This window comes from Oryzias latipes, chromosome 24, assembly GCF_053564925.1.
Source record: "Oryzias latipes strain Hd-rR chromosome 24, Olatipes_Hd-rR_3.1".
Taxonomy (NCBI): domain Eukaryota; kingdom Metazoa; phylum Chordata; class Actinopteri; order Beloniformes; family Adrianichthyidae; genus Oryzias; species Oryzias latipes.
In genome coordinates, this window is record NC_136260.1 from 7,737,269 (window position 1) to 7,759,071 (window position 21,803).

The 21,803-nt window shown below is 40.9% G+C and overlaps 1 protein-coding gene across 1 annotated transcript in view; it reads left to right on the forward strand.

The window, feature by feature from the left end:
* The first annotated feature begins 6,314 nt into the window (after positions 1 to 6,314).
* Positions 6,315 to 21,803, forward strand: part of filip1b (filamin A interacting protein 1b) — a 29,725-nt gene continuing 14,236 nt past the window's right edge. Inside the window, exon 1 of the mRNA XM_023953032.2 lies at positions 6,315 to 6,701. The gene's annotated coding sequence lies outside the window, so the exon portion shown is untranslated. The remainder of the gene's footprint in view (positions 6,702 to 21,803) is intronic.

The following is a 21,803-nucleotide window of genomic DNA, read 5'->3' on the forward strand; positions in this document are numbered from 1 at the left end:
AATAGTTTGCTCTTTAGTGTGCCAAAGGTAATATATATATATGGATACAGATGACTCTGAATAGCATATATATAGGCCTTTTAATATTGAGTAGGAATTCATCTCTAACAAATATTTATAAAAGATTCATTTTTATTGTCAAGCATTTGGTGTCACATGGATTTTGTATTGTTTTTCTCATTCAATTTTTAAAAATGTTTTTCTTCACTTATTTAAAAAACAGTTTGTATTAATTCAGTTCCATTTTTTTTAAATAAAACCTAATATCACAACAGTAGTCGACTCAATGGGCTGCACACTGGTAACTGTATAGTAAACATAAAATCATAAGGATCATAAAGTCAAAGAATTCAATGGCTAAACAGACTAAACAGGGTATCCCTGCCTTCAAACCCTCCTTCTCGGAAAAACTCCTAAAAATAAACTGATACAGGAATAAACAAAGAAACCTCAGCCTTCCACATGAAGGACGGATCTTCCTCGAGGACAGACAGGCCATGTACCAAAAGAATTAACTTATCTAACTCTACAACTGCATGTTTGAATAGTCCAGCAGATGGGCTTCATCCAAATGCATGTAGGGATGCCTGGGGGGCGCGAGACGAGCCAGACGTGGTCCACAACCAAGAACAGGACCAGAGACGAGCCAACTGGAATCTGGAATCACTCCTACTGCCCTCCGGGGAGGGACAGTACATGAGTCGCACTGCACCAAGCAGAGGCATGGAGAACTAAATGATCAAGAATGGAGGAGAGAAGTAGATGAGAGTAGAGGACAGAACCCCAGTGCACCAAACTTTTCATAGATTCTAACTTTCTTGCAGCCTGTTAACAGCTAATTGTTATTGTTGTTAAGTGTAATAATAATAATAATAATAATAATACATTTTATTTGAAAGCGCCTTTCAGAACACCCAAGGACACTGTACAGATTCAAAAGTAAAACACAATAAAATCACAACATGTTAAAAACAATAAATAAGTTAAAATCATCAATAAAATCAGATAGAAGATGAAAAATTGTGATCTGGAAAAGCCAATTTAAACAGATGGATTTTGACTGGATTTAAAAATTTGAAAGGAGTCAATATTACGGAGGTCTGGAGGAGAAAGTTCCAGAGTCAGGGAGCCGAGTGGCTGAAGGCACGGCTCCCCATAGTGACCATACGGGCCGGAGGGACGGAGCTGAAGGGAAGAAGAAGACCGGAGAGAACGAGAGGGAGTGTTATATGGAGGAGATTAGAAATATACCAGGGAGCCAGGTTATGGAGGACTTTGAACATGTAGAGAAGGAGTTTAAGTTGAATAGGTTAGTTCAAAAGGGGCCCAAGTCCTCAATTTTTTCAAAATATAGATATTAAATGTTACATGGTCTTCAAGGGGAAAAGCTATTTGATTATGTGCAAAAAAGTCCCAAGTCTGTTGTACTGTATTGACTATGCTTGACATTTAAAATGCATTAAGTGTAAAATTCCTGGACTTGGGCCTCTCTTGCATGGGTTTTGCTTTATCCCATAGATGGCAGCACTAGTTATCCAATATGGCAGCTCCCCTGTTTAATTCACGAAGGGCCCAAGTCCAGAGACTTTAGTTTGCTAGTCTTCTGAAATGATAAAAGTGAGGTGCTTCATATTATAGCATTTGTAAGCTATGAACTGGTGCTAAATCTGGGTAAAGTATTAATCATTTGGTGTAGCCTCCCTTTAAGCTATGCAATTAAAATCATTTCCTGGAAAAACAAACCTATTGGACTTGGGCCCCTTTTGAACTAACCAATTCAATTGAATCCTGAAAGCTACTGAAAGCCAGTGCAGCTGCTTCAGAATGGGAGTGATGTGATGGAAGGAAGGAGTTCTGGTGATAATGCGGGCAGCTGAATTCTGGACCAACTGAAGTTTATTAAGAGTTTTCTTGGGGAGACCAGAGAGAAGTGCATTGCAGTAGTCGATGCAAGATGTGACCAGACTATGAACTAAAACGGAGGTGGAGTGGACGGTCAGGGAGGGGCGGAGACGGTTAAGATGACAGCATGCAGACCGAGTAATCCTGTTGAGTTGAGATTGAAAGGATAATGTACTTTACCCGGGGGGAGGGAAAAACTGGAGAGGAATCAATGGAAAGTGTAAAATTTGAAACTTTGGAAAGGGTGGATTTGGAACCAACAAGGGTTTAATTTGGTTATATCGCTGTTAAGTTTGAGGAAGTTTGAGGTAAACCATGTTTTTATTTCAGACAGGCAGGAGAAAAGGGAGGCAGGTGTAAGAGAAGAGCTTGGTTTACTTGACAGATAGAGCTGAGTATCATCTGCAAAACAATTGAAAGAAATTTTGACTTTACTGAATATATTACCAGGGGATAGTAGGTAGGTAATGAAGAGGAGGGCACCGAGAACAGGACCTTGAGGAACACCAGAGAAAACGAGTGAGGATTGAGATTTAAAAGAATTCAGTTGGATATACTGAGTGCGGTTAAAGAAGTATGAATGAAACCAGCGAAGGGGGTGGACTTGATACAGAGAGGATAGAGTGGGATATGGTGTCAAATGCCGCGCTCAAGTCAAGGAGGATGAGGATGGGGATGAGTCCAGAATCAGCTGCTAGGAGAAAGTCATTAGTGGTTTTTATTACGGCCATTTCAGTGCTATGAGGGGGGCGAAAACTGGATTGAAAGGATTGAAGGATTGAAATATATCAATTTGCTTGAGATGATGGTGAAGTTGGGAGGTGACTATTTTTCGAGAACTTTGGAGATGAAGGGGAGGTTAGAAATAGGACAGAGATTATGAAAGGAATTAGGGTCTGAGCCAGGTTTTTTTGGGATGGGTTTCACAGCAGCGGTCTTGAGGAGTGAGGGGACAATACTGGACGTCAATGAGGAGTGGATGACAGCAGAAATGAAAGGAAGAAGGGAAGGGATGCAGGATTTAACCAGGGATGTTAGGAGGGGATCGAGCAGACATGTCGATGGTTTGAACTTGTGAATGAGGCGGTAAATTTCACTGGGATCTGGGAGCAGAAAGGAAAAAAATTTATGAGAAATGGAAAAGGAGTCAGAAGGGATGGGAGGAGAGTTAGAGGAATGGAGATGCTGATGGATATCTTGAATTTTCTGGTCAAAGAATGACTGAAGAGAATTACAGTTGCCATCTGAATAGAAATGAGGAGGAAAACTGTCACGGTGTTGAAAGATGTTATTCATTAAAGAGAAAGAGAATTTTAGAATGTCCCTTATTTGTATCAATCAGTTCAGTGATCGGGGTCGTACCATGTAAGGCCTTATAGGTTAACAGGAGGATTTTGAACTTAATTCTAGAATCAACTGGGAGCCAATGAAGTGAAACTAACACAGGAGTGATGTGATCTCTTCTGCTAGTTCCTGCTAACGATCTAGCTGCTGCGTTCTGAACAAGCTGGAGACTTCTTAAGGAACTCTTAGGACACGCTGCTAACAAGGAGTTACAGTAATCCAGTCTGGATGTGCTTGGATGAGCTTTTCAGCATCACTTTTAAATAATTTATTTCTGATCTTATTGCACAGGTGAACAGAAATGCAGTTTTGTATGTGATATGTGAGCCTTAAATTCCACAGTTAGTCAGTTCTAATTGGAGGTTATACTTACACCATCCAGGGAGACTATCTGATCAGACAGAGCATCTCTGAGGTTTTTAGGATTTAGTAAAATGACCTCAGTTTTTTCTGTGTTTAGGAGGATGTTACGGCTGTGGCCGTAATATTGTTGTGTTTGTATGTTTGGAATGTTTTTCTGTATGTTTTCTTTTGGGAGGGTCTGTCTTTCCTTTTCTTTTCCCTCCTCTATAGTGCCAATTAGATTCCACCGTGTCCGGACCACCTGATTGGCTGAGGACTTCCCAGCGGCCGCTTTAAAAACTGCATCCTCATCTGTTGAAGGCCCTCCCCCTCCAGCTGGCAGCAGCAGAGCATTAGATCAAACATTGTTAGAGCTTTTTGGTCCTGGTAATTTGGATTGGTTATTTTTGTATGTTTTTGAGTTGTCATTGTAAATAAATTCCCAGCTTAATTTCAGTCTGGGTCTGGTGAGGGGTTTTCGAGTCATTGGTGTACAGTGATCCCTTGCTATAACGCGGTTTACTTTTCACGGTTTCGCTACTTCACGGATTTGCATCGTGCATTGTGTTCTGCATTCTGATTGGCTAAAAAGTCACTGCTTCTTCTCTACCTGCGCGTCAATAACGTTGCAGTTTAATATGTACACGTACGTAAATCAGCTTTCCAAATTACATCCATGCAAATCATCTTACAATTTCAAGTTTCTCTAAAACCCATAGAAAAAGAGCGACACCAACTGTCAATCACTATGTTCTTCTCCCGAACAAACACACACAGCTGCACCGCGGGCTTGAGAGAGAGAAAACACTGCAGCTTCTCAGACTGAAGAGCATTGAAATACACCTGAGCCACTATTTGTCCGTTTGTACTTTGTATTTTTTTCATGATCATTTTAAATTTCCCCCCGTTTAATTCAATTACTCTCGGGTCGCGGTGGGCGGGGCTTATCTCTGCGATTTGAAGCATTCTGTTCACATTGATGATTCAAATTATTATTTGAAAGTACAGTACAGAAGTTATTTGTTGAAAAAAAAAACGTTTTTAAAGTACTTTGATTTGTGAAACAAGTGCTTGAGCCTGTAAAACGGTTTGTTCTTTCTTTTCAATGTATAATAGAGTATGTAATTGTATAATAATTGTTAAAAAAAATAGAGGTTTCTACTTCACGGATTTTGCCTACCACGGGTTCTTTCTGGAACGTAATCCCCGCGAAAAACAAGGGTTTACTGTATTTAGTTTTTCTTTTTACCTTTATGTTAATCCCGTTTACAGACTCCTAGACAGGGGCGTAACATAAATTGGGGGCTCGTCCGGGATGGGGAAGGGAGCCTTGCTGCAACAAGTCTCCACTGCAGCTTGGCCCACTTCTCCATTTTGTTTTTGTCTTCTCCACTTGTTTTAGTTTGTGTTGCACTTTGTAGTTCTTTGTAGTTTGTGGTTTTGTCTGTGCCCACTCTGTTTAGTCCTTTGGTTTATAATTTTGTTTAAGTGAAGCTGTAGGGGTGAACCGCCATTTTCTTTAGTACATGTTTTCTCCTGTTTTTGTTAGGTTAGGGAGGTTAGTGTTTTGGCTTTGATTTCCCTTTCTTTCTTTTGCAGGTAAGATTACATGTTTCAGTTAGGTGGGGTTTTGTTTGTTATTTTGGCCCTGGGTTCACCCTGAAGCCTTTTTGCTTCACTTTTAGTTCGTATTGATTGTTTGTTAATTTGTAAATAAATTTGACATATTTTGTTTGGAGACATTCGTTTGGTGTGTGTTAATTTAACTTTGGTAGCCAAACCTTTACTTTTTTATGTTATGCCCCCTCGTCGCCCCTAGACTCGGAAGGGGGCGTAACAGAGGAGGTAGTTGATTGTCATCCTGGTCTTGATGTCTCTGATTCAGACATTCAGTTTCTCCATATGGTCATTCTGGTCAGATTTAATGGAGAAATACAGTGAAAATTAATGCTGTGTTTCCAGATTATGTTTCCTAAGGGCAGCATGTAAATCATAAACAGGATGGGTCCTAAGGATGTTAAGCTTTTAATGTACAGTGCTTTACATTCAATTTTTAATTGTGACAAAGTGCTTAATAAATAAAGATGATGATGATCTAAATTATCTGTGAAATACAGCCCTCTAGTGGACGTGGAACAGACATCGTCTGTGAGAGAATTATTCATATAAATGATGTTTTTATGTAAACAGTTGGTAAACAAGCGTCGATGAACTAAATAAATCTACAAATTGTAAATGCAAATAAATACATTTGATTACTGATGCACTATTAATTTTTTTCTTCTATGACATTTTTTCATATATTTTTCCGATTTTCCAAACTTCATTTTCTCATTGTATCGGTTTTCTCATTTCAAACATATGTATAAGATGGGTGAGTGACCTGAAAAGACACAAGAATGTCCTTTTCCTTTTTATTTCAACTCTTGTGTTAATTGTTTTGATTTTTAAATGACGTCAATACTGTAAATGATTTGAGGTTAATGTCAAATGCAATTGTTAAAAACACATTTTTAAGCTATTTAAACTTCTTTTTATTTATAAGTATCAGCCAAGAAAATGGTGTCATGTAATTAAACTCTTTTATCTTTAAGATAAAGCATTTTCAAAAGGATCTTATTAGCAAGTAAGCCAGAGGATGTTGAACAAAAGCAAAGTTGTTCTCTTTGTTAGGATGAGGAGGAGGAGCTGCTGGACCACCTCATAGTTCAGCTGTTTGCTAAGGCAGTCAGTTGAGCTGCCGGCACAGACTGAGACCAGAGGTTAAATATAGAGCCCAGTCTCACCCCTGATGACCGCCAGCAAACAGGCTGAAGCAGAGCGGCCAAACTTCCTGTGGCAAGAGGAAGAGCCCAATTTGATTTCAGCTAAAAGAAGAAGTCTGTTTATTCTCAGCTCGCCTCCTGCTCCCTTTTGACTCCAACTCTGAGGCTGAGCAGACCAAACTGAGGCTGAAGCTTCTTGTCACTCTGCTGGGGCTCCTTTAACTCTGATCTGAATTGGAGGGAAGGTTAGCGCAACCACAAGGAGACCAGAACATCATGAGGCTGTGACAATCCACAGCAGAGGAGGAAAGCCAGGACCAACCTGGGATTGAACAGCAAAGAGACGGGGTGAGTCAGAAGAAACACATTCTGGAGAACAAATCCCATCTTATGGTTCAATGATTCATGAAACATGTTTTCATTTGAGCTGCATTATTGTAATTACTTTTACAAAACCAGGCATGTTTTCGTTCACAACTGAACAAAACCAAAGAGAAAAATCAAATGAAGTCATCATATTTGAATACGTTTATAATTAAAAAGAGAAGAATCATATGTAAGCCTTATCTGATTAAAAATTAAACTTTAGAAAAACGCACAGTTTTTTATGTGTTATTGACAATAGAGATATGGAACAGGTTAAAAATAACATTTAAAACCCAAAGCTAAATGTGTTAAAAATAAAGTTAGCATGTGGAAACCTAAATATGAATTGTTAATTTGAAAAATTAACAAATTCATATGTAAATACATTATTAGAAAATATCTTATGCATAACAAAGTAGTTGTTGAACAGTAATTGCATCATTTTTCAGACGTAAAGAAGACTCTACTACTCCAATTATGTTACTGTTGGTTCCAAGTGTTGCTCTTTAAGTCATTTAACCCTTGTGCTATCTTAGATGACCCCACCCTTACATTGACGTGTTCTCCCTACCATGACAAAGGTGGATAAAGGTGGAAAGATTTCATGTAATCCATGGACACCAGTGAAGATCACAAATCATTGAAGAAAAAAGGTTCAGCGCACTGTCTAGTGGGTCTAGATGACCCAACTCCCAATGGTAAAGTGCCTGGGATAGCACAAGGGATAAAGGTTTTATTATCAGTACCATATTGGGTTTCACTGATTGGAAAAAACAAAGGAAATATATTTTTATTTTTTTGCTTAAAAAGTTGATTTTTGGAACCACAAATTGACCAAAAATGATGCAACAGTAAAGCAAAAACTTACTAGTTTTGTTACCAAGGTGGTATTTTTCTTTTTTGCATAATGTGAATTGAGCTTTGATAGATGCTCCATAATGTGTTCTGTGATTGTGAAACATACATTTCGTTTGTTCTGTTGGAGTCTGCTTCAGATATCCACTTCTTCTTTCTCTTGTGTTCACATCCACTCCCTGGTTTCCTTTGGCTCGTTTCAGTTTTCTTTTTCAAAATAACCGTCTGAATTGTTTTCTGTCTTTTCCAGTCTGTGTGATAAGCCTCTTTTACTGAAGGACAAAACAAAGTGGAATCACTCACTCCATCACTTTGAAGCCACAACCAACCAGAAAAAGCTTCTTGTTGTCTGATGTCATCGAGCTGAAGTGCAGCAGTGTAGAAATGCACCAAAGAAATGTTAGAAGCTTGATTTTGTTAACATGTGGAAAAACGTAGTAATCAAACAGTCCTTTTCTGACCAGATGTAAGCGCGGCTCCCCCATCAGTAAGGGCACGCTCAGCTGTCATAGTTGGAAAATAAATGCTTATGGCCTTGGTGATGAAAGAGCTGAAAAAAATCTGCTTTTGTTGTTGCACAGCACTTCAAAGATAAATATATATTTTAGCATTGTTCATTTTAAAAATATTTAATAAATTGTTCTAATCACTTCAAAAATATAATTAGTTTAAAAAAAGTCGGAATTTTCTGTTGATAAATTGGTCACGAAGTTTTCATCTGGAAAGTGAAATTGATTGCTTTTTATATTGATAAAGTCCAGATCTAAAACTCCGTTTTAGAAATATTAGATTTCTCGTATGAAAAATTGTTGAGGAAACATGCTCTCATAGGTTTGTGTGCATGAAGGACAACACCATTTGGAGAGGTGTGAAGTATTTGGAACATCTGGTTGGTTTTCCGCTATAATTCAGCTTTTCAAACTACATCCTGACAGTATCTGGCACATGAAGGAGGAAGTGTTGGGCAGGATATGCCTGAGATGTTGTCCAGATATCAGAGAAAGGACAATAATAAGTCACGCCCCTGAGGTCGAATTACAGCACAACATGCTCTTGGTCTCAAAGCCAGAAACTTTTGTGTAACAGTCTCTACAAAGTTTTGTAGTTTTGTTTTGCCACTTTATATTAAGTTCTTGTGTTCTCATCTAATATTTGTCATAAACATGGGATTTTGAGTGAAGGAAAGACACAAAATTTGTGGTAACACTTTCTTTTACAGTACAGTACCTACAGTGTACTCAAGTGGTATTTACATGGTACTTATTGTGTAACTACTGGGTACTTTCAGGGTACTTACATGTTGTTTTAGTAAAAGGATTGAATTACGGGATGTTTTTAAACTCTGACAAGTACAGTTAAGAAATGGCTCCAGAAATAAAAATGCATAGTGATTCAAAACAACATTTTTACAGTTTTTTTTTAATTTACTCAAAAAATATACTGTTTTAGAGCTTCAAATATTAAATACTGATAAAATCGCTGTTTAATTAACAGAACTGGGTGTGAATATACTGGCTTGTTTCCTGATAAGTGTCTTATACTGTTCACAAAGATTTATAAACACACGCACACAAAAAATCCTGAGAGTTCTTCCCTCCATCCAGATGTCTACCGTAACTTTTTAAAACGTCTAACAGGCGCAAGAAATACCAAAAACCTTTGCTAATATTCTACAAAAAAATAATCTATTTGTCTATTTTACAAAGCCACCTAATCCTTAACGGGGTCACAGGCAGGCTGTACACAAAAAAACCCCGAAATCTTTGGTGGACAAAATCCACATTTGTCCACTTGAAATTTGAAAACAAATTCTTAAAAAATGCAAACATACTTTGCTAAGTTTTGCATCAATATTTATTGCTTATCTAAACGTATTGACAATAATATTTGGTTTTAAAGCTGATGAATTAAGAAAAAATAATTTGACTTTGTGTTTGAGGTATTGGGAATTTAAATGACGCTCAAAATATCATTTGGATGGTCGAGTCAACCGGTAGACAATGTTATTTTAGAAGCTGAAGTATGACAAATAAGGATCAAAAGTTGCGTTGCTCCTTTTAGTTTGAAACGTTGACTCAAAGCAACTTTGGCTCCCTGTTTGCATGGAAAGTCTGCAGCAGAGTTACAGTCATCCAGCTGCAGGCTGAGGCCATCTGATAAGACCAAACCATGAGGTCATTCTTCGAGTTCGGCTCGCTAATCTAATCTCCGTGGGGAGTTCAGCAGTCTGCCGTCTAGTTTGGCTTCGTAACAGCTCCTTCTGTTCCCATGACAGCATAACAGGGAGCAATGAGGAGCTCTGTGTTTGTTTGGGTACAATCCCATGGTCTGAGCCCAGCATATATCAAACGCATGATAAGATCAAGATGTTATGATGGTGAAGTTAAAAGCTGTGATCTTCCGTCTGAGCATTAAAAGAGCTTATGTTTCTCTCGGATTAAAGAACATTTTGTCTTTCAAAAAAGGTACAAAAATACAATAAAGCACGAACTTCAGGCTGACGCTAGGGGCAGTCAGGCTTTTGTCCTTCATTCCTGTTGTGACTTTAATAAGAGTAGAAGAACATCAATTCATTGACTTGAAAAAACAATGAACTGACATGCCTGCCAACAAAATTAGGACTAAGTCAACTCTGAAAAAAGATTTAAATCCAAGAAAAAAATCGTAAGATTAAATAAAGTTCGACTTGCTAATTAAAATATTAACTTAAATTTAAGAATTTTCACTTTTCTTTAGGAATTCTTAAACAAATCAAGTTTTGTATCTCAAAATTCAATCTTTAAAAAAACATGATTTTTTTTCCTTTCTGAACTTTTTAAATCTGGCATTGTAAATTTTCTTCAGAATGTGGACATTGATGTCAGGAAAAAAAAACAAAAAATCAAAGTCAGACTAAAAATATTCAAATCATGTTGGGATATGGGGTGATGGAGAAAACAGAGTCTGCAACCTGAAATTGTCACAATGTACAGTTGAGGAAATATCAACCAAAAACTAATAAAAAACAACAACAACAAAGCCAATAATTTGACGAATCCCATAAAACAAGAAAAAATGCCCTAAAGTGCATAAAGGTAGAATGTAGGCCTTAATCAGGGATGTAATTATTTAAAACAGGCTGAAACTGTTTTATATTAACTAATTCTGAAAAAGGTATGCTACAAAATCCATTCAAATATTTGAAAATTTTGATTAAACTTTTTTTTCTACTGAAAAATTCAGGTAATTTTTAATTTATTTTATTCATGGAGTCATATTATATGATAAATTTGAGTTTAAGAAGCAGAAATTATTTAATTCTTCAGCGTCTTTGTTGCACTTAAAAATTGAAAGTTATATTTTTAAAGGCTAACCTTCTCCAACAAACAGAAAAAATACTTTAAAGAGATATTGGGGAATGATTTACATTTGTATTGGAGCTAAAGCAGAAGATAGACTAAAATTGCTATGGGTAGATCTTGAATCAAGGAAAAAAATGTATTTTAAAGACAAAAATCAACCAAATCAAGCCAAAAACCCTCTTGTAGGTCTGATAGGGTGGATTCAGAATGGAAACATTTGGTTCGCCTAAAGTGAACCAGAGTCTGTTTGCCCCGATAATCCCAAACAAAGTTTCAGTCTGAATACACCCAACAGGACCTTTAACATGATTCAAATTTCTTCTCACTGTTTTCCCGACAATCTATATGTCATGAACACTTCTCAGTGTATCTTCTTAGCTGTCGTCTCCATAGTAACTGTCTTGCAGCATGATGCCTCCACTGTACCAAATTAAAGTGTTGTACCGGATTTTGATACAGATGTTCAAAACTGGTCAGCAAAATATGAAGTTTGAATGAACTATCCCCACATGGACTTCCATCATTTCTGCCTCTAGTTGCTTTGCCCCGCCGTCGTAATCCCTGACCGATGATTGGAAAGATCTTTAGTCACATAGTTTTGGTTTGAAACAGGAAAAATTGCTTGACATCAGTCTGAATACAGACCAAACGCAAGGTTTAGGACTCGATCTGGACCAACAGACTTTTCCAGTCAGAAAACACCCGTGAATAAAATGTAGAACAATGTCAAACTAAAATACAGAAACAAGAAATATTGTAAATCACACAGATTTTAATTTTAAAATAAGTCGAGTTCTACTGAAAATATAATTGTTTTACAAATGTTGTGTTTTTAGAAAACTTTACTTTTTCTTTGAAAAATGTATTTGCCTAAGTTTTTGTAAAAATCCACAAGAACACAGGGACCAAACAAGTGAACTTTCTTAAAATATCAACTATCAGTTTTTCTAAAGACGAGCCACCTCATCTTAAAACCTGGGAAAAAGAAGAGGCTTTTCACCGCCTGCTGTCTGTACAGTTTTGTCCAGACAGACTTTGTGATTAGTGTGAAATTGTCACGTGAACAAGAAACATTCTGAACCCTTCATCACTTTTTCAAAATACCTTTATGATGAGACTGTGTAATACGAGTCGCCTCCTCCCACAGGAGTTTCATCACCTCTTTGGTTATACTCTCTAGACTGCATCCAAGTCCCCTTCTCCTCCCTCTCAGAGTTTAGGAGAGAAATGACTTCATACTGGGTCCATTCAGAGAGTTGGCTGTAGTTCAGCTGCACACTGAGCATGAAATCATCTCCCTCGATTGATCATTGCTGATTAAAGCTTTCGCACAAACTGCTAGGAAGATGTAAACCTGCCCAGTGTCAGCCTGAAAAAGTTCAAGGATGAGCGACATGTTCTGGGAAAGGCCAAAAATATTTGCAGCTGACACCAGTTTGGCTGATTAGAGTTTATGTTGGATGCAACAAAAGATTAGCTCTGAGAAAATCTGTGCAACAACGAACACATTTAGCTCCACACATGGAAAAAACAACTGCTGAACCAATCCATGAACATGAGTTGAACTTTTATCACGAGCTTTTACAAGAAATGCATATAATTCTAGGAAATGTCATACTGTATATAATTTTTCTTTTTTTTTTAATCTAAATGCATAAATTCATTACAGATTACCATAACTCGAAGAAGCCAAATTAAATTAAATTGAATGAAATGTTATGGTGGTATAAGCCCCAAAGGAGAACAGAATTTAATTGCCCTATTTATGATGACTCTGTCTGCAGCTTGCCTCGACTAGTGATGGGTAGATGAGGCCTCGTGAATCGTTTCAGCACATTGCTCAAACTGTATTGACACTGTGTCACTTAATACTGACTCCTGCTGGATCAAAAACGCAATTGCAGGCAACTAAGTTTTGAGAAACTCTGCTGATACACTTATTAAATTTAATATAAGCACAATGGGAATGAGGAATTGAGGAATGTAGTTCTTCACTTTGAGCTCTACACGTCAGCCGACGCATCGGTGTTGCCCAGACTAGAGCCCTGCGCTGGACTATTTTTTTCATCCCGCTCCCGCTGAATTTCTGACCAATCCCGCCCGCAACGTACGCGTGACACTCTCGCCCGCACCCGCAAAACTCATAGAATTTAGTCCCGCGCAGTAATAGAGATGCATTGATTTTGTATCGTCTCCCGTCCCGCAGAAAAAAAAAAAAACGTATTTGTATTGATATTATTAAAGAGATTCATGTCCCTCCTCCAGCCTCATCTTTTCATGCATTCCTCTTTTATGTAATGTGCAACTTAAATATTACATAAATTTTACCAAATCCTGTTCGGTTAAAAGTGTGCGTGTGTGCGTGCGCAGACAGACTGCCTGAAGCGCGCTCTTAGTAAGAGGCGGGGCGGGGCGTTGCACACCCCCAACAACAGGTTAGATGACAGAGGCCATTGGGCGTCTCGACCTGGTGCCTTCACGGAGCTTCAGTACATAAGAATCCAACAGCCGCACAGCCTAACGTAGTCCGCTAATATATATTCATGACATATTCATGGCAGCACTGATCCCGCGGGGTTTTTTTTTGCCGCCCGCTCCCGCCCGCAGCACAATTCAAACCGCCCAATCCTGCGAGATTTGGGTTGGGTCCCGCGGGACCCGGCGGGACCCAATCCCAATGCAGCCCTCTAGCCCAGACCCATCGCTAGCCTCGACTGACTACCCTGTCTCTCCTCTGATGAGCTTATGCCTGTTATCGACTCCTGCCTGCACAACCCTGATTTAGCTTTGTGGACTTTTAGCTGAGCTAATAAACCTGTTGCAAGTGGATCCACCTGCCCACCTCATGACCAGACTGGCCTCTGACAGTGATAATCTACAGTGATAATGAACACCTAAAAAGGAGTTCCGGTCACATAGCTTAAATGTTCTATATCACTGCGCTGGCTTCTTTCAACAAACTTTAGCTTCATCTGGAGAAAACAAGCAGTAAGATGTGAAATTTCACTCTGAACTGATGCTTTATTAAACCCATTGTGATGACCAGCATACATATCTTTTTCTTTGCTGCTGCACTCGAGGTTGGTGCAGGTTAAGCGGCGCGCTGTTATTTTACCATGACAACATGCAGCACCATGTAACAAATAGTCTACTTTTTGTGAAAAAATCCATCTAAACTGACGAAAACAACAAGAACAAAGTAGTAAAAACGGAATATTTATTTATTTTTTTAAACGACAACGGTATAAGCGTGTTTATGGCCTTCGAAGTGTGCATTTCATCAGAATGAACGCACTTGAACTGCCTTGTCATTAGACCACAACCAACACAAGACCAAATAGCAGATAAACAAGGTAGTTTTTCATGAAAAAAAAACGAATAAATAATAAACATAATTTTCAATGCACTTATATGCTGGATCAGGGCCTTAAATACCAAACAAAAATTAAGCAGACACCATAAACCAACAACAGCTTCCGTTTAAAGAAACATAAACATTTACAACACAAGTACAAGTAAAATATTTATAGAAATGTTTGAAAAATAAAATATAACAATATGGGAGACTGCAAGTGCTCAACCAAAAGCTATTGCAGAAATACTAGTGTAGCTACATTTACTACTGATTTTATTAGCATGTTAGTTGAATATAAATATATTAAAAATCTGACAAATATACAACATACTTTACAACAGCTCCAGATGTATCATGACTGATCACACACCGTGTGGATTCTGAGATGCCTTTGTGTCCCCCCCACAGCAGATGTCAGACATTCGAACTGGTAACTGCAGCCCGACCTCGGCATTACAAAGCTTGAGACTTTTCTCAAAGGTTTTATCTTTGAAAGAACAGATTTTTATGCAGCTGAGGGACACTCTTGCAGGCATACCACACAACACACAACTATCTGAAATCGTTCAAACATCTGACCCCAGATCCACGATTGGTGTTATGCTAAACAGATACATTTATTTTTACTGCAGAACTACTCCGCTCCAATCTGTCAAAGCCCCATGAGGACACAGGCAAAGGCTGCAGGTCAAAACACAGAAGCTGAATGCAAACTTTTGGACCACAAACTTAAATCACATTTACTTTGTCTAAGAAGTGATCCAAACAGAAAGAAACAAAAATGGGAAGAAATTGGACAAAATGTGAAAACAAAGCCAGATTGATTTCATTTCTAAATATCACAGCATTAACCATAAACTTAATTTTGTCTTCTTTATATCACATATCAGTCGGAGAACACGTAATTGTCCGATTTGTATTGTGACTACTTGAAGGTAGTAATGCAATCCTGCAGTTACACCAGCATTCAAACTGTAAGTGTGTCTATTTCAGGCACGTAGATTGGAATGAGTCATGTGCTTCACATGCTTATACCTTAGTGGTAATTTCAGATTTTAAGGATAAGGAAGTGTGCTCTGGTTGGTGCTTGTAGAACAAACCCCTAAATAGGCTGGACAGTCCTCCAGATGGAGCTGTGTTTAGACTCTCTAGTGGTGTAGAGATTTTAGATTTGCTTTATTGTCATTGTCCGTTGTATAATGACCTACAACATTAAATTTCATTATCTCCTCTTGGGAGCTGGCAACTAATCTATTTTTCCTAAAACCTCTTGATGCCTCTTTGTCGAGCATCAATTCGGAAATATCTTGGGTTTGGCGAAATTTCAGGAGATCTTGTTTTAAAATAGAAAGTGTTGACTTTTCTGTAATTTTTTGTAGCATTTGGCACTAAAGACGCTTCTGGCATCCTACTAATTTTGGCAAATAAACATTTTCTGTTGTTTCATAGTTGGTATATTACTAACATTAAGTGTTGATAATATATATATTGATAATAGGGATAAAGGAGATGGACAGGCAGTCGGAGCAGCGTCCAAAGTTATGCGATCGCTGTACCGGTCCGTTGTGGTGAAGAGAGAGCTGAGCCAGAAAGCAAAGTTCTTAATTTATCGGTCGATCTTTGTTCCAATACTCACCTATGGTCATGAGCTATGGGTCTTGACCGAAAGAACGAGGTCCCAAATGCAAGCGGCTGATATGAGCTTCCTCTGTAGGGTGGCTGAGCGCTCCTTTAGAGATAGGGTAAGAAGCTCGGTCAGCCGCGGAGAGCTCGGAGTAGAACCGCTTCTCCTCCACATCAAGAGGAGCTAGTTGAGGTGGCTCAGGCATCTAGTCTGGAAGCCTCCCTGGTGCTCCGGGAATGTGTCCCACTGGGCGGAGGCCCTGGGGAAGACCCAGGACACGCTGGAGAGAATTTCTCCCGGCTAGCCTGGGAATGCCTCAGAGGAGCTGGAGGAAGTGGGCGGGAGAGGGAAGTCCGGGCACCTTTGCTTAGACTGCTGCCCCCGCAACCCGGTCCCAGAGAAGCGGGATGGATGGAAGAAGATGGATGGATGGATGGATGGATGGACGAACAGATGGATGGATGGATGGACAGATGGATGGATGGACGGACTAATGGATGGATGGATGGATGGATGGATGGATGGACAGATGGACGGATGGATGGATGGATGGATGGATGGATGGATGGATGGATGGGTGGACGGATGGTTGGAAGAATTGATGGATGGATGGGTGGACGCACGGATGGATGGATGGACGGACGCACGGATGGATGGATGGATGGATGGACAGATGGATTGATGGACGGACGGATGGATGGATGGATGGATGGATGGATGGATGGACGGATGGTTGGAAAATGGATGGATGGACAGATGGATGGATGGATGGATGGATGGATGGATGGATGGATGGATGGATGGACGGATGGATGGATGGATGGATGGATGGATGGTTGGAAAATGGATGGATGGACAGATGGATGGATGGATGGATGGATGGATGGATGGATGGATGGATGGATGGATGGACGGATGGATGGACGGATGGTTGGAAAATGGATGGATGGACAGATGGATGGATGGATGGATGGATGGATGGATGGATGGATGGATGGATGGATGGATGGATGGATGGACGGATGGTTGGAAAATGGATGGATGGACAGATGGATGGATGGATGGATGGATGGACGGATGGTTGGAAAATGGATGGATGGACAGATGGATGGATGGATGGATGGATGGACGGATGGTTGGAAAATGGATGGATGGACAGATGGATGGATGGATGGATGGATGGATGGATGGATGGATGGATGGATGGATGGACGGATGGTTGGAAAATGGATGGATGGACAGATGGATGGATGGATGGATGGATGGATGGATGGATGGATGGACGGATGGATGGATGGATGGATGGATGGACGGATGGATGGATGGAAGGAAGAAGATGGATGGATGGATGGGATAAAAGTAAATTGAATTGAGATTTAACCTAACGTCGTGCCTCATCAGCTAGAAAAAGAGAAGACAGGAAAAATTATGTTTTATGAAGCGTGTTGCACAATTGAAAGTAAACTGTATTTTAGTCATTTAAAATACACCTTAGAAGAATATGAGCACTATATTTAAAAGCAGCACAACTTACGCAAATTGCTTGGAACTTCTTTTCTTTGCTTGTTTTAGCTTGGATATTTGTATTTCCCTTTGTTTATCATGTTTTCTTGCTGTGACATTTTTTACTTCTTTCACAAAAACAAAAATGAGTGACATCATTGTTTGTTTGACATGTATACTGGCATAAATGAATTGCACAAATGCTAAGGCAAATTTCTGGGTAAAAGAATGCTTATATTCTGACGGCTTAAATGCTTCTCCCTTCGATCAGCTGCCACTGAAATCAAATCCACCAGGTCAGTTTATGAGCGTCCTTGTGGCTCTTGCAGCTGTTTCCTTTCTCTCTCCTTTGTGGGGCTGTGGGAGATTAAGTGAGTATTTTTAGGGTCTCCTTCTTGTGCCTGGAGTCTAACATTGAGAAGTCCCAAGAGCTATCACTTTATGTACAGTAAGCAAATATCATGGAGGTTTTTATAACAGTCTGTCATGTAAAGAATCAAAAACATGGGCTAGCTGGTGCGTGTCCCTACATGTTTCCTGGATATCTTTGGAAGTGTTTTGGACTATTTATGTGTTGATTACTTCTATCAGGTGCATCTACAGGGGTCTGCAACCTGAGGTTCTGGAGCCACAAGCAGCTCTTTTGTCCCTCCATTGTTGCTCTCTGACTTTGAAGAATAACGCTAATTATGATTGACATGTAGTTTAAGTTGATTTGCTGTGTTTAAGTCATATATTTTTAAATGGAGGCGATCTTATAATATTAAATTAAAATGTGTGTGGGGTTTTTTCTGGATTTTTTTTTTTTTGGCTCAGTTGGCTGTGTTTAGGACTGGTGCCTCGGAAACCAGGGTTTGTTTCCTAGGGGTGCAATGTGCTGAATCCAGAGTGGGTCTGTAGCCAAGACCTGTCACACCTCTGCCTAACTACAATATGTAGCCACAAAGGGCCCAAGTTTGGGTCTCCCTGTGCCAGTCCCCAGCCTGGATAAATGCACGGTTGTCTCAGGAAAGGCATCCTGCGTAAAAAACCTCTACCAAACCACCTGTGTGAGTAAGTGAAAGCTGATTCTCTGTGGCGACCCCTGATAGGATATGCTGAAAGGTGAAAAACAACAACCACTGCTGACGTTATACTAAATCTAGAGGCACTATGTGGTTTATCACTCCTCCACTATGCCCACTCCAGTAAAATGATGGTAAAAGGTTTTTTACCATAAAAATAAGTTTAAAGCACATCATGTTATCTTTCGCTGCACAGCAGTTTCTAGGTTCAGTTGCTTACCTTACAAAGAAAGACAAAGAAAACAAAAAGGATGCAGATGACATATTACTGTTTTTAAGTAATATACATTCTGTAAATGAAACGGCAACAATCATTAATGAATTCTCTTCTATATCAGACTATTCCATTAATTGGAATAAATCTGTTTTATTACCACTGAACAGTAATGCGGAGCAAGGACTCACAATACCAGTTAAATCAGGCAATATAAAATATCTAGGTATTTATTTTTCCCCCAAAATATCAGAACTGGTGCTGCTAAACTACACCCCATTACTGAAAAACATACAGGACGATCTAACATGCTGGACCAACCTGCCTTTGTCCCTTATGGGCAAGGTAGCCACGGTTAAAATGAAAATCTTACCCAAAGTTAATTATCTCTTCTCAATGATTCCCACACAACCGCCATTAAAATGGTTCAAAACATTAGACTCATCCATATCAAGCTTTCTATGGAACAATAAACCTGCAAGAATTAGTCTAAAAACTTTAAAATCTGCAAAAAGCTGTGGAGGATTAGAATTACCTAACTTCCACAATTACTTTCTTGCAAATAGATTACAATACATCTTAAAATGGTTAAAAAATAATCCAGAAACCAACTCATGGTTAGACTTGGAACAGGCGTTATGTGGAAAGATCAACCTGTCAGATCTTCCATTTATTAGTCAAATAGTTAAAAGACAGGATTGTTTCAAAAGTATTAATATAAATGCCACTTTAACAGCCTGGTGGGAATTTCTCAAAATATCAAAATCATCAATTCAACCGTGCAAAATGACACCCATCTGGAACAACCCAGACATCCTCATAAACAAAAAAATTATCCACTTCCCAGCTTGGCAAGCAGGGGGCATAAAACAACTAGAGCACATAATTATTAATAGAAGATTCATAACTCCCCAGGAACTTCAAGACAAACACGGAATATATAACTTCTTGGAATATCAGCAACTTAAATCAATTATTACTAAAAAGTTTAAATACAGAGACAACGATTTAAAGCTACCAGATGTAGTTACCACTCTGATCAATTTCTCAATGAATAAAACTCTCTCCAAAATATACAAACTTTTATGTAATTTAGATAACAATATTTCACTTCCGACAACAAAATGGGATGCGGATTTGAGCATCAGCACAGATGAAAGTTTTTGGTCAGAACTTTGTCTAAACACCTTTAAAATGACAAAAAATCCAAATCTGCAGCTAATCCATTTCAAAACTCTTCACAGAATTTACTACACTGGACAGAGGATGTTCAAGATGGGTCTCAGTAACTCAGACATTTGTCAGCACTGTGACAGTAATCTACCCGACAATTACATGCATGCACTATGGTTCTGCACGCCTGTCCAGGCTCTCTGGCAGCAGGTATGTGCCGATCTATCAGTCTGGCTTAAGGTTTCAATCACAGCTTCACCGTCACTTTGTGTGCTTGGTGACATGAGTGCCATCGATGTAGAAGGAGGATTAGGCTCTATCATTTTCATAACTCTTTGCATTGCTAAAAAAACTATTTTAATAAATTGGAAAAGCAAAAAAAATATAAATATAAGTCAACACAGAAATCTGCTGCTTGATCATATCAGCTTGGAAAAAATGTCAGCCCAAAGTTCAAGTAACTTTGAAAGAATTCGGTCTCTCTGGTCTCCCATAGCTAACTCCGTGACTTAGGGGGTGGGGGGGGGCATGGTCGTCGCTGCTCCTTGCCCTTCTGCCGTGGGCCGGGGTGGGGGTCGGGGCGTCCGGTGCCTGGCCGGGGGTGGTGGGGGCTCCGTTGGTCGGGGGGTCGGGTCCGGCGCCTGGGTGGGGCGGCCTGGGGCGCTGCGTGGTCCTCTGGGCTTGGGTGTGGGGGTGCGTGGTGGGGGGGTGGGGTGGTGGTCTGGCTTGGCTTGGGGGGGTGGTCCCTTTGCCTGTGCTGGGGGGGGTTGGCGGGGGGCGCTGCTCGGGGGGGGGGCCCAGCGGCGCTGGATGGGCTTCCCGTCTACACCTGGGGCTGGGATCGGCCCTTCCCTGGCTCTGGGGCGGGACGGGACAACCCTCTTGGGGCCCCCGGTCGCTCTGGGTGTCATCCGCTTCGGCTGCGGGGTCTGGGGGTGGGGTGGGGTGGGGGTCTTGTCGGCCCTGTCCTGTGGGGGGGCATTCTGGGGGAGGGGGGGGGGGCACTATTGGTACGGGGCAGGGGGGGTTGACGGGTCGGGGTCTCCGCTGAGGCCATCGGCGGTTTCCCCGGCCGGTTGGCTGCCTCGGTCCCGTCGAGGCCTGACCAGAGCTCTTCTAGGGCCGGCGTTTGGGGGTGGGGGCCTGGGCTTGCTCCGGGGGGGGCCGGCGCTTTCTGGCTCCCCTCTCTCTGTGTGGGGGTGGTGGTGCTGGGCCTGGGGTTTCTGCGCCTCCGGGGGTGGGGCCCCGGGGCTGGGTGGGCCTGGCCCCCTTGCTGGGGGGGGGGGGCGGGGGACGGCTGTTTGACCACCGGGGGACAGTCTATCATCTGTCCCCAACTTACCCCCTTCCTCATATAACCTCATAATAGGGTGAGGGGGTGGGGGGCTTAGCCTGCGATGAGCCTTGGGGGGGGGGTTTACTAGGCAGTGACCCCCCTCCTGTGGTTGCCGTATGGAGTGGGCCCCCCCTCTTTCGGTTTTATTTGCACCTTAGACATGTAGGGCCCTTGGTAGGGGGGGTGCTTGGACATCCCTGCCAGCAAGCAGCGGATGTCCTCCTAGCACCCTACCCGCCAATTTTAACCGCACCTTAGACATTTAGGGCCCCTTGGTGGGGAGGGTGAGGGGACGTCACTGTGAGTAATCAGGAGACGTCCCCTTAGTGCCCTACCCGCCAATTTTAACCGCACCCCCCTTAGTACACACACCCCTCCCCCCTCAATATATACATCCCAACATAAACACACACACATGCACACACACACTCTCTCAAACACACATACACGCACACACATTTTGCAAGGAAGGTGGGACCTAGGACCATCTGTCCCCTGCCTCTTCCCTGGTGGGGGGTACGGGCCCCTTTGCAACGGCGGCTGTGTCCCCGGGGTGCCGGCTTCCTGGGCCCGGCGGTGCTCTCTCCGCGCGGTGGGGGGGTTCACATTACATCTGAGC